Below are 12807 nucleotides of genomic sequence, written 5' to 3' on the forward strand. Positions count from 1 at the left end.
AAGACTGGTGCTAGTTTTATACAGAAAGAGATGTCCAATCTCTTTCCCAACTAGGAACTATTAAGGCTTGCATAGAACCGAGGTGCCATATCTCCTTGCTCTCTTGGATCTGTGAATCCTTTGAGCATGGCATTTCTACTATGCTACCTAAGGACGAACATGTGTCAATAAAATAAGCACATCACACACATTCATAAATGTAAATACCAATTCAAGTCATAAAATAAATCTTTATTGATTAGAAAATGTCATTCTAGTGGCTTTCCAGGGCATATACTCTAACAATCCCCACTTGCCCGCAAAAGCCCAAGTTTGAGGATATATTAACTGATTCATTCCTGAAAATGTTAACTTCAATGCAATTCCAAGTGCTTTGACACTCATAACCTGCCAAGAGCATACTAAATTACTCAAGAAATAAAAACATGTGACTCGTTCCAAGGAATAAAAGTCTGATAAATTTTATGTGATATTAATAATCAAATACATACCGAAAGAGAACCTACAAGCGAACAAACCCCAATGGGCACCTTTATATGTGTCTGCCCATACCAAGGGATAAAATGGAATATAAGTATAAGAGCTGCTGCTATTATTGTAGCTGCATATAAAAGAAAAGCTGCAGAAAACAGGTAGAACCACTAAGTTCAATATGTTTTAAAAGTGCTAAAAAAATGAATTGCAGTAAAACTTTTAGGGGTCATTTGGATATGCAGATTTTAGAATCTTGGATTTCCATGAAATCCTGTATGGGAGATGAGAGAAGGAGGTCGACCGTTTCACTTCTTCTTAGAATCCTGGATTTTAACTAAGAAATCCGGGTTTTAGAAATCTCTCCCTCATCCTGAGAGTTCTAAAACCTGGAATGGGATGATCTCCTACTCTCTTGCTGACGGAAAGAAAGATGAGAAACCAGAAAACGACAAACAACCTCCTCCTCTCGTCTCCCATCTAGGATTTTGAGGAAATCCAAGATTCTAAAATCCGCATATCCAAACGGCCCCTAAAAGTTCATATCATATCATAAAATCATTTTTGGTACACAAATTGAGATAACAGAGCTAGCTGCCCACTGAAATAAAATTACCTGGCTCTGTAGCAAGATCCCACACTTCTTCACAGACTCAATCTCTCGCTCTTGAGGAGCATGAAGAATAATCGTTGTTGAGCCCACAACACAGAGAACGCATCCTAGAATACCAAAAACATGGAGCTTCTCCCGTAAAATAACATGCGCAAGTGCAGCACTGCAACAAAATATGAATGTTAACACATGCAAATATAAGAGAAAATAGTGACATAATACAATATATGACTGCCTCTTGCCTGATAATTATGCCGAGTGCACCAAGAGGAGTGACGAGAATTGCCGGTGCAAATGCATATGCTGCAAAGTTAACAACTTCCTCAACGATCACTGTTGGATTGGTACTCACTAAGTCAGAATTCACCCCTTGCAATAGAAGGCACTAGCAAACTTCGAAGACTACTTGTAAGTGGCATAGCTAGCAGGCTAATATTAAATAAGACAAGGTGATAAAAAAATTTCTAGAGAAGAGAATCTAAATTAAAAAAGAACCAAAGCAAATAAACAACAAAAATAGTTGACGGTTCTAAACAGTAGCATCATTACAGTATTGTTGGCTACTAATTTCTTTGTTTTCACCGCAAGGCAATAAAATAGTCATCTCAAGCTCACAATCAAGTCATATAACATGGGAAGAATTCTTATGATCCAAGAGACTAAGACAAACTGGTGATAACAAAAAAAATGCATGTGCACTCTGAACTGAAGCCCCAACCTCTGTTCATAACCTGTCTTGCGGCACATATATGATTGTTGAGAGTGGGCGTATTACATACCCACTTATTTGGGGGCATTTTTTGTCTGAAATTAAGATATGTAATAGAAAGAGAATGCATAAGAAGACCAAAGACATGAGATAAAAGAATTCCATGATACTCATGATAGGAATATAAGAAAGGGAACACATGAGAAGACAAGAGACATGAGATAAAAGAATCTCATGATGGGAATATAAGAAAGAATGCACATGCGGAGACAAGAGAGATGAGATAGAAGAACTTCATGATGAGAATAATAGAAAAAGGATATACACCTTCCAAGAACTCTCAAGTGCATGGAATCCATGGCATGCACTCAAGGCTTATATAAGGAGCACTCCTCTCATGGTTTGAGGCTTCTCTCTTTCCGCTGTCACACTCGGTCCTTCCGTCATGGCCATTGCCCAAGTCAATGGCCTAGTGGCTTGTTGGAGGCGCTTCACGTTCGATTTTTGTGGTTTTATGTAATGAGCGGGATTTTCGAAATTTAATGTATGACAGCGCAGTAAATGCTCAATCGTACATTACATGGGAGTCTGCGCCTTGAATCTTGCGTAACGACAACATTATGATGGCAATATGACAGGGAGTTTCTGGGGTCCACGTGTCATAGATCGATGCCGGGAACATGAAGAGTCATGATCTATACCATTGGCTTGGGCGATGAAGGTCTGTAAAAAGGCATCACCCCCCTCATTTCCACACTTCTGCTAATCTTGAGTTCTTGTTTCTTGTTTAACAAAAAGTGGATCGTCAGGTTTGACAACTTAGACGGACACCTCATATTAGGAAACAACTTCTTCCTACAAAAAGATTGTATACCACTGGCCCAATACAAAAACCACGTCACGATTTTAAATCCTTCAATATGTGCTAAGAAATTGAAAGAAGCATTCAAGAAATGCCATCTTGGGTTTCAACCAATCACACTCTCTACAAAACCACAAGATGCCATACCATTGCAAAGGATGCATAACATCTGTGGAACAAACTACAATCCAAAAAAGCCTAAAAAAGCCTTGAGAGGATGTCTCCTCATATGCTTTCTTTCTTATATTCCCATCACGAGATTCTTTTTATCTCATGTCTCTTGTCTTCTCATGTGTTCTGTTTCTTATATTCCTATCATGAGATTCTTTATGTCATGTGTTTTGTCTTATTATGCATTCTCTTTCTTACATACCCATCATGAGATTCCCATTGTCTTGTGCCCATTTACTCTTCCTCTTATAATTGTATGTGTATATGTAGATGCTCTAATATATACTCACATCCTATATCAATACTCTGGTTTAGGATATTATGATGCATTATCTTTCAATGATGTTTTTCAGGTTGTACCTGGTTTCACCATATGGTCATCTTCATGGCGTCTCATGCGATTCCTTCCCAACACATTAAGTACTTCCAACACGCAAGTAGCTTTGTGTAGTCATGTCATTGGCTTGAAGTAAGATGATCACAAGGTGCGCCTATGATGTACTTGTATTATGCCAACTTAGGCAGAAAAACACCAATTCTTTTGTTTCCTTAAATCTGTTGGCACCTACTTTTGCGCTCGCGATTAAATAGTGAAAGTTCGATAGGGGTTCAAACACTATGATCGGCGATTCCTTTAAGCGCATATCGATAGAAGTATCATCTTGGATTTGCCTTGTTGTAGTTTCTGTGTAAGCTCTTCCTGTTGAGTATGCCAAATGATTCGCCTTTTCTAAGCGTGTTGGATAACACTTATTGCTCTGATACCAAATTGATATGAATCTGGGCTAAAATTGATTATCTGGGTAGAGAAAACAAAGAGTAAAAGGAAAGAAATGGATCAAGAAAGGAATAAAGATCTGCAAAGGAATCAAGAGAAAAAAAATTCAAAATCAAGAAAGGAGAAAGATCAAAAAAGAAATCAAGGTCAAGAAGGAGAGAGATAGGGGTAGAAGGGACGACTTATGAACCCAGCCGTGGCGGTTGAGTGAGAGGAGTAGAAGTTTGCGACTTATGAACCCAACCCTCGAGGCAAGCGAGAGGAGAGGAGTGAAAATGATGTGAGAAGGATAGGGGAGTGGTGGTGTGAAGTGAGGGGAGATAGGATACAGATGGGGAGATCAAATAGGGAGAGAGAAAAAAGAAAGGGAAAGAGGACTTTAGGGATAGAAAACTGACCGCACAAATGGCGTCACACCTAATCAATATAAGAAAGCATCAATTTTTATTCACCTTTCATATTTATAGGCTATGCAAGCCATAGAAAATTGAAGGAAAAAAGACTCATAATTTTTTTTAAAAATCAACTCATTGTCTAATTATTACTTCTATTCTACTTAAACTACTAGCTCCTCATTGAAATAAGACTATTACATGGACTCTTCCTACTACAAATAAGCTAGGACTCCCTAACTTATAATGGAAATCAACCCACTTCAAGTCCCACAAATACAAGATGGTCACTTAAACAACTTAAGTGATTAATTGTAAATGACTTAACACTTAGCATGAATACCCCCTTTTAAATGCCTACAACTTAAAGAAATCAAGTGAAATTGGTGAGAAAAGACCATGGTATCCCTATTATAACTTAAGGGACATAAAAGACACCTAAGGGGGAGGGGCTCTTAAAACTTAGAATATGGACCCTAGGATGGTCCCCATCATAGGAGGAGGAGACACAGGATTAGAGAAAGCAGCACCTTGGATGTAAGATTATTTCTGCATTGTGGTTTGAAAAAATGGACTCTGAGATGGACTTAGCTTTGGCTTCCTTTGCCTTTTTTTTTGTTATGATTATCTGATGTAGGACAGAAAGGGAAAGACACTTGGTATTGTAGCTCTGCTAGCAAATCTGACGTAGGACATATCACACTTGTATAGCGTTATCGAGAAACTGGAACGAGGGTAAGAAACTATCAAGTTTTGGGCGTCCAGGAATATGAAAAGAATAATAACAAAAGTGCAGAAAATCTGGACAGCATGCAACTCCAATTATTTGACCATGAAAATGTCATTAAACAATAAAGATTTAAAGATTATTCCATTAGTAAATTTAAAAATATAACCAATCTACCCATAAGCATGGAAGTAACAAGAATATCAAGAAATCACAATTCTCACAATTAGAAAATTTCAGTATCCCCACAGAATGTATGTCAATCTAACATACAAATTCTCACATGGTCTCAAAAAATAAAAATATGCCTATGAGGAAGATTTTGGACCTCAAAGAGGGCTTTGGGCTTGTAGAATTAGAGCAACAAAAAATATAATAGTCATGAACTTCTTTGTTTTTTTTAATAGTATAATAGTCATGAACTATATGTGGCAGAATATATACGATGGCAGGCAATGTTCTGTGGATCAAAATATTGTTCATATCAAGGTTACCGGAAATTGTGTTTTGAAAGCAAAAAATGTGATTCTTCCCAAAAACTGGGGAAGCACATTTATTATTCATGGGAAGCGCATGCCCAAAATTTAGGAAGCACATTTCCCATGTTTGGGAACATGGACATATCAAGGATACCGGAAATTGTGTTTCGAAAGCAAAAAAAGTGATGCTTCCCAAAAATGGGGAAGCAATTTTATTATTCATTGGGAGCACATTCCCCAATTTTGGGAAGCGCGTTCCCAAATTTTAGGAAGCACATTTCCCATGTTTGGGAACACGTTTCCTTTCTTTTTTTCTAAATTTTTCATCCTTTTGTTTCATTGCACTTTATCTTATTTTTTATTTTGAACTTTTATACATCATAAATATTTACTTGAGATGGTTAATGTCTTCATTGATTAATTATAAGAAGTATGCATTCAAAGTTATATTTTTATTTTCCACTATTCACTATTTATCTTTAACTTTTGATTGTTTAAGTAGTTCTTAATTGATTAATCACAAGAGAAGTGGAAGGGGAAAACGAATCAAGAAAGACAAGAAGAATAAGAAGTTGTGGAGGAGATAGAACAACATATAAGTTATCGTGCTTGCATATCCATCGTTTGTACATATCTGATTTTACCTATGAATGAATATGCAAGCATACATTTCATGTTTGTTTGAGTAATAGCAATGAGATTCCCCAATATCATGCTAAGAGTAGCTAGGATTTCCAGAAGAAGATGCCATTCTTGATGAGAAATAAAAATGAATATCGAAAATTCGAGTGGCTGAAGATGAAAGGCCTGTGAAGGGAGTCCCAATTGGCTAGTCTGACTATTCATTGTCGTCTGTTGGCCCGCTTATGTCCATTAACATTGATATCTGATGTTTTTGATTAATAGTTAGGAGTTGGATTTGCCTGTAAATTTGTTATGATTGTTAGAATTAGGATTTAATGCTGGTTGGAATTTTGATTCGTCTATGGTGGTTATATTTGAGTTGCTTATGGTTCTTGAAAGCTTGGATTCATTTGCTTTTAAATTTTTTCAAACATTGAAAAAAAAATAGACTATTAAAACTTATTTATAATTGTCACTTATATTTTACCGTTAGGTTTTTTTTTTTTTTTTGTATTTTCCTTAATTTTCACTTCCTGCACTTCTTGGTTGCTTCCCTGGCGCTTCCCTTTACACTTCCATGGAGATTCCCTTTATGCTTCCCTGTTGCTTCCAATGCTTCCCGCCTCCCACGTCCTGCCTTCCTCACAGCCCTCGCTTCCCACTTTCGCTTCCTGCATTGCCAACTATCGTTCATATATCATGAGTAATTGTAACAATGTGAGGAACATGACATTAATACCCTTAGTGCACAAGAGCTTAAATCAAGGTAAGACTTGCCCTTAAATAAAGGTAAGACTTGCATTTGGTACACTCTTCATTTAAAGGAATCCTTTCATCTCATCAGAAATTGCGCACACATGTGAGACCAGTTCTCTGTTATTTATCTGTTCTGCCATTTTCTTTATTCAGTAGATTGGACTTCATATGCATTTTCCTTTGGTACTTGTTTCTCTTGATACAACTCACAAAACCATAGATACAAGACATACAACCTAACTGCAGAATGAACGATCGTTTCTCATGTTTTTACAATGTTACCTTTATGTCCATACGAATTGCTTTGACATTTTTGCTGAGTGTGCTTTTCCTTGGGTGAAATGTTGGCGTCATAAGCATTGGGAATACAGAACTTTTCTTTCACACTCACGCGCAGATTGGGAAGTATCACCAAAAAAGCTTTCTTCTTTTTCTTTTTCATTTTCCTTTATGGGAGAGATCATTTAAGAAGCTTGGATTTTTAGGCTTTGAAGGGGCTTACGAACACTTTTATTGTTAAAGAAGCTTGTTTTGATGGATTTTGAGTATCTGGAAGGGCATGGCTTTCGTTATAACATTTTCAGAACTTGTTGTCCTTCGTAGCTCTAAACATGTAGTGTGTTTGGGTTTCATGGAGTTCCACTTCGAATGTTTCACATTACCAGATATTTCTAGCCTTTAGGCCCTTACTAATGATGTTTTAATTTGTAAAAGTTTGTTCAACTTGAGGCATAAACCTCTTAGATTTTATCTTTAGAAAGTGAAGAAAACTAGAAATATATAGAACCATATTAAAGTTGAGATTAAACATTGAAAGAATTGGATAAGAGTTCGTTAATCTAATTGATCCTCTATGGGACCATACAAAATGTTGAAGACAGTACTAACAGAAATCCTTATCAAGCTAGAGTAGGCAAAGTAATTTTGAATGAAGAAGGCAATATCATATTTCTATTATCTGGCTATCTGAAAATGTTTTTGATGGAGGCTATTTTCTTAGTGTGATAAAATGGAGTTGAAGCAACAAAGATGGTTTTGCGTAGTGGGAAACTACTGAATGTGATTTGATGGCTTAAATTAAGTGTTATGAGTGGTTTTTCACATGTTATTGGGAGATTGAGCAGATACTGTTGTTGTCTTGCTCATTGGGTACTTTTTCATATTCCTCCTGAACGAAAATTTTGGCAGAAATTTACTGACTTTTGGTATCAAATCTTTTGACATTGATAAGTCCCATTCGATTCCAAGCTTCCTGAAAATGGTTGACTGCTGTTGTCTTGCTTAATATTGTTGAGAATTGAATAAAATATACTTCGATCTTAGCGTATGCATTTTTTTTTATGTATAATCACTAATCTGTAGTTTAGTGCATGGACTTGTATATGCCTCCAAATGTAAAAAGTTCAATGGAGATCTCAAACTCGCGCAACATAGGTCCCAAACTTATGCAAATTTCCTATGTTAAGTCATGTGGTCGAACATAAAAAAATTCACACTAAATCATCAAAATGATGTGAGATTCTTAAGTGCAATGGACAAAGTGACTGATCTAGAGGGTGACTAGTTAGTTCTTTCAGCAGATTAACAAATTTCGATTTGTGACTTGTAATTCCATCTTCCTGATCTGGACTGGGACCGACAAAGTCCTCAGATTGTGACGGAGATGTGTGGGTTTGTGACGATCCTTTCTGGTACTTTTCTTCTCCACTGAACCAAAGACTTGAGTGATGGTATGTTCCTCTGCCTCTTGTTTTATTTCATTTTCTCAAGTTTTAAATGGCGGATCAAGATCGGTGCTGCACCCTCGTTCAGGTGTATCATCATCTCTATCCATGCGTCTATCTAAGCATGCTGATGAGGATGGATTTGCTCCTGAAGACATTCCTCTTAGGTGCCAGGAATCCATGCGGTCGCCATGATGTATACTTATCATTTATACCTTTGTTCACAAATTCCATGCCTTGGGGACCCTCTCTGCCATCACTCTGCATTTCTTATTCCTTTTTTATGAAAGAAAAAGGAAGAGTTTTTTTGGCTACCCAAATGAAGCAATTGCTTCTCTCTTGTAATCGGATCACATTGGCTATAAATAGTTTATTTGAGCTTCAAGTGCCATGAAAGACAGTACAAGGCTCTTCTGAGGGTGCTTCACACCCTATGAAGTTGAACTTAGATCAGGGTTTGTTTGAACTGTAATATGGTGCAATTCGTTTGTTGAGGGGAAGATCCTTTGTAAGATGTTTGAAAGAGAATTTATTTAGCAAATCAAATCAAGGTATAAGATGTGGGTAACCATGAGTTTTTTTTTTCTCACCAAGCAAGCAAGCCGTTCGTATAAATCAATGTTAGCCAGTCAAGACAACTAATTACTCAGAAAAATCAGAAAGAGATGACAGTGTTGAGTACTGGTTTATGTATCTTTTGTGAATTATCTTTGAGGTCTTTCCGCCGAAAATGGCATGGGTCGGGTTCTGTTGATTTTCTTTGAAAAAGACCACCGGAATTAGCGAGTAAACGGAATCTAGACTCCTAGTATATGGCCAAGAGAGGTCTGCCACTTGGTCAAGTGTGTAGGGCATTACTGTGAAAGCAGTGTTTATGAAAATAGTTGACAAAGGTCTACTTTTCCATTTAGAAATCCTGATCCACATTAATTTCCAGAGATACTCACAATCTAAGGTCAGAGTCTTATGGTCCCTCTAAAATGGACTTTTTGTCTTGATTTTGCTACGATAGAAGATGGGCTAGGCAGAAGTCCACCCTCATCTTAAATACCTTCTAGTGAATATCATTAAAGGGAAATGATATTTCCACCCCCTTTTCCCGCTTTTCATTTTCAGAAAAAGACAAACAAGATGGTGGGAAATGATATCATTTTAGGGAAAGAAACAAAATGGGGTTGAAAGGGTGGAACAGAGGGTTGAAATATCGTTTCCCATCATTTAATTAGTTTTGTCATGAACTATTGGACCGAAGTGATCCTAACCATTGAACGTGGTGAAAAAGCATATAAAAAAAGTCATTGGTCGAAACGGCTAAGACTGTTTGGTTAGCCATTCCCTTTCCTTTATTAAGGCCGCAATGTACAATAGTTTGCCCAATGAGTGGGATAGAAAAAGGACCAAAAAGGCAGACCATTGACTTTCCTGCAAAGTGGGCTCCCCCAACTCTTCTTGTCCATGAGCCCTTTTTCATTTATAGCCCTTGTTCTTTTTTGTGTTGGGTGGGTGAAGGAATTCATAATCCAACAGTTAGTTTTCACACCTTCCACTATGAGCTGTCTTTTTCAATATCAAATGTGTAAGAGACTATCTGTTTCCGGGGAATCCGGCTGTAGATGAGAGTCACCAATTGTCATGAAAACGAATGTTTTGAAAACCATAGGACCCATTTCTCCACCCGTCCAACATTTATAAACACCCCCTTTGTAGATCAACAAGAAACACATAAAAGGTTAAGATGAAGATCCAAGAAGGAGCCATTTCAGATGATTTTACCTTCCCTGTAATCACAGAACACAACTCCCTTTGCAGCTTTCGTTTCCGGGGTTTGGCGGCTTCTTCTTTCTTGTATGTATCTTCCTCAGTTTCAGATTGTCACCCACATGGAGATGAAAAAAATCTATCTAGAAAAGGAGCTCTGGTCATAACAGAAATAACCCATCAAAGAAAAGACTTTTCGGGGCCGATAAAGGATACTTCATGTAGAGAGCTCGAATTCTCCGGCAACAGGAAAGCCGGCGATGAGAAGATGGATATGTTGTGGGAAGGCTTCAATGAAGGTGAATTAGGTCAGGCTTCTTTAGATAAAAAAGAAAGGGACGGCTCGATTTGTGCGGTCTCAGATTCGGCGATGGGTTCTGATACCGATGCCGCGGATATGGATGAGTTGTACTGTGTACTGGCCTTGAATATGTCCAAAAGCACTAGTATGCTTTCCCAGAGAAGAACAAATTTTGTTATGATATTGAAGGTCTTGAAGAAGCTCATCTTGCTTTGCAACTCTCGCTATTCCAAGAAGAAATGAGAAACGGATTGTTTGAATACTCTAATCAAATACCTCTTCTGAGTAAAAGACATGATATACTATATTGTAATATAGATATGGAAGGAAAAATAAAAAGCTTGGGATTGGGAGTTCTGGTCTTTGAAACGTATCATTTTGTTTATATTAATTGCCACTCTTTCTATGAAATTCTTGATATGGACTTGATTTTTTTGTTCATGACCTTAACAACACTTGTTCAATTAAAGCAAAGCATATTCAATTTTCCATGGAGGCAAGGTTTTTGCTCAAGGATTTGAGATCAGGGTTCTTGGAGGAAAATACCAAAGGCGGCTAGTTTATTTTCTGAACTTCGAAAGGCGGCGAGTTTTCAACTTTACGCTCTGACACGGCAAAAGAACTGGTGTCAGAAGAAATATAGACCATTTTGCCCTTCCTTGCAGGCCCCGAGTATAACTCAATCACATCCAACCTTTCCCGCTTATTGCGTTTCTTTTTCTACTTGCATTAAATATACTTCGACACCCGCCAAAGATTGTATATCATTACGTATCAACGTCGACATTATAGTCGACGTTGTGTAAAGACATGAACAATCTTTGTCGTTGTTGAGGCGGCAATCGATGGTTACAAAGAATGGTGCTTCTGGAAGGGAGATTTCATTAAAGAAATCACATTAAATTCTTATGATCTCGAGGCCGACGACATCTTACTTCGGAATTGAAAGCCTTAATCGAAGGCGTTGAATCAGACTCTTACGTTGAACATAACGTCGACATTGTAAGTTAAAAAAAAGTAAATTGTAAAGATAGAGGTAATCGTTGCCGTAAATGCCGAGATTGACTGCTATAAAGTACGGTGCGAGTGGAGTAATGATGGGTGCGACCCGGATGTAAGTCGGTGCGATTGCATTGAAGAAAGCTCATTACCTTTTGTTTGATCTCGAGGCTTAATCGACGCGGTTGAATCAATAAACTATCGACTCTAACATCGTCTCTAACGTCGACGTTAATATTTAAAAATGGCAATGTAAGGAAAGCAATAATCTTTGTGTAGACACCCCATTTTGACCGTACCCTAAATCCCCCATGTTTAAGTAAAACCTAACCAAACCAATGTTTTAAAACTCCAAATTTCACCTCAAGGTAGGTTAGGGTCCTAGCAAGGTCCCTGCAAAATTTCATCGAAATCCAAGTTCGTTTGCCTAGCAAACGAGCCTCAAAAGTGTCGTAATATAGGTATATAGGGGGATTGAATTAATCAAAGAAGGGGGTGTCCATGGGGGGAAAAGAGATAAAAGTATCATTTTCATATAAGAGGGGGGGGGGGTGCATAATCCCGTCTGGGGCCGCGCTTGATTCGCACGCTTATCAAATATTGGCGCCCACCATTTCTGTGCGCCCATTAATTTAGGGTATGCCAATATCAACAGCTTTTATTTTAATATATAAGAAAAATCACGAAAAACAAGGGAAGGAAGAATTTCATTTTCGTAAGAGAAAAAACAAAATCCGAAATCCCCAAATCCCCAAACCCTAATTTTCTTTGTCTTCTTCTTCCACGATCCATTTTCTCCGGCAAAGTTCCGGCTGAGTAGTTCTCTATTAGATCCTCTCATTTACTAGCTCTTTTTACCGATTGAGTGTTTGAAAAGCCTGAGTTTTGAATTCTATTTCTCTTTAAAACTCTTTTATTAGCTTTAGAAACCTTAGATCCAAATTCTAATCTCTTCATCTCATCATCTTCTCCGATCAAGTTGCAGCTGATCTCTAGCAAACTCCGGCCAGCCTTGAACCAATTTTTTTTATAGATTTTCATCCTCTGTTAATTTTTTTTTCTTCCTTTTCTAACCTAGGAATTCATAGATCTGTAATTTTTTCTTCCTTTAACCTTAGATCCATGATTGTTTAGTCATAAGAGCTCTATATTTGTAGCTGAAATCGTTGATTTAGCTATTTTATTTCAGATTTGGTCCTTTTCTCTTATCGTTTCACTGGAGCTCTAATCCTCAGATTTGAGGAGATCATGACATAAGTTTAAAATCTGATCTCACGAATTGGATAGGTGAAGATTTTCTTATTCCATTGGTTCAAGAAATTTAACTCAAGCTCTAATATCAGGTAAGTTATTATAAATTCATGTCGATCTATTGTTCTTAGGCTTAATAGATCATTTCTTTGCTGATTGCTACTTTGTTTTTTCTAATTTATTTTAGTTTCT

At 37.3% G+C, this 12807-nt stretch overlaps 1 pseudogene; it reads right to left on the minus strand.

Annotated features, from left to right (window-relative positions):
- Positions 1-231: 231 nt before the first annotated feature.
- On the minus strand, positions 232-6520 carry LOC143887935 (putative magnesium transporter NIPA3; annotated as a pseudogene).
- Positions 6521-12807: the final 6287 nt, after the last annotated feature.

This window comes from Tasmannia lanceolata, unplaced genomic scaffold, assembly GCF_043159265.1.
Source record: "Tasmannia lanceolata isolate RefF3 unplaced genomic scaffold, GAP_Taslan_0.1 ptg000002l, whole genome shotgun sequence".
NCBI classification, from domain to species: Eukaryota; Viridiplantae; Streptophyta; class Magnoliopsida; order Canellales; family Winteraceae; genus Tasmannia; species Tasmannia lanceolata.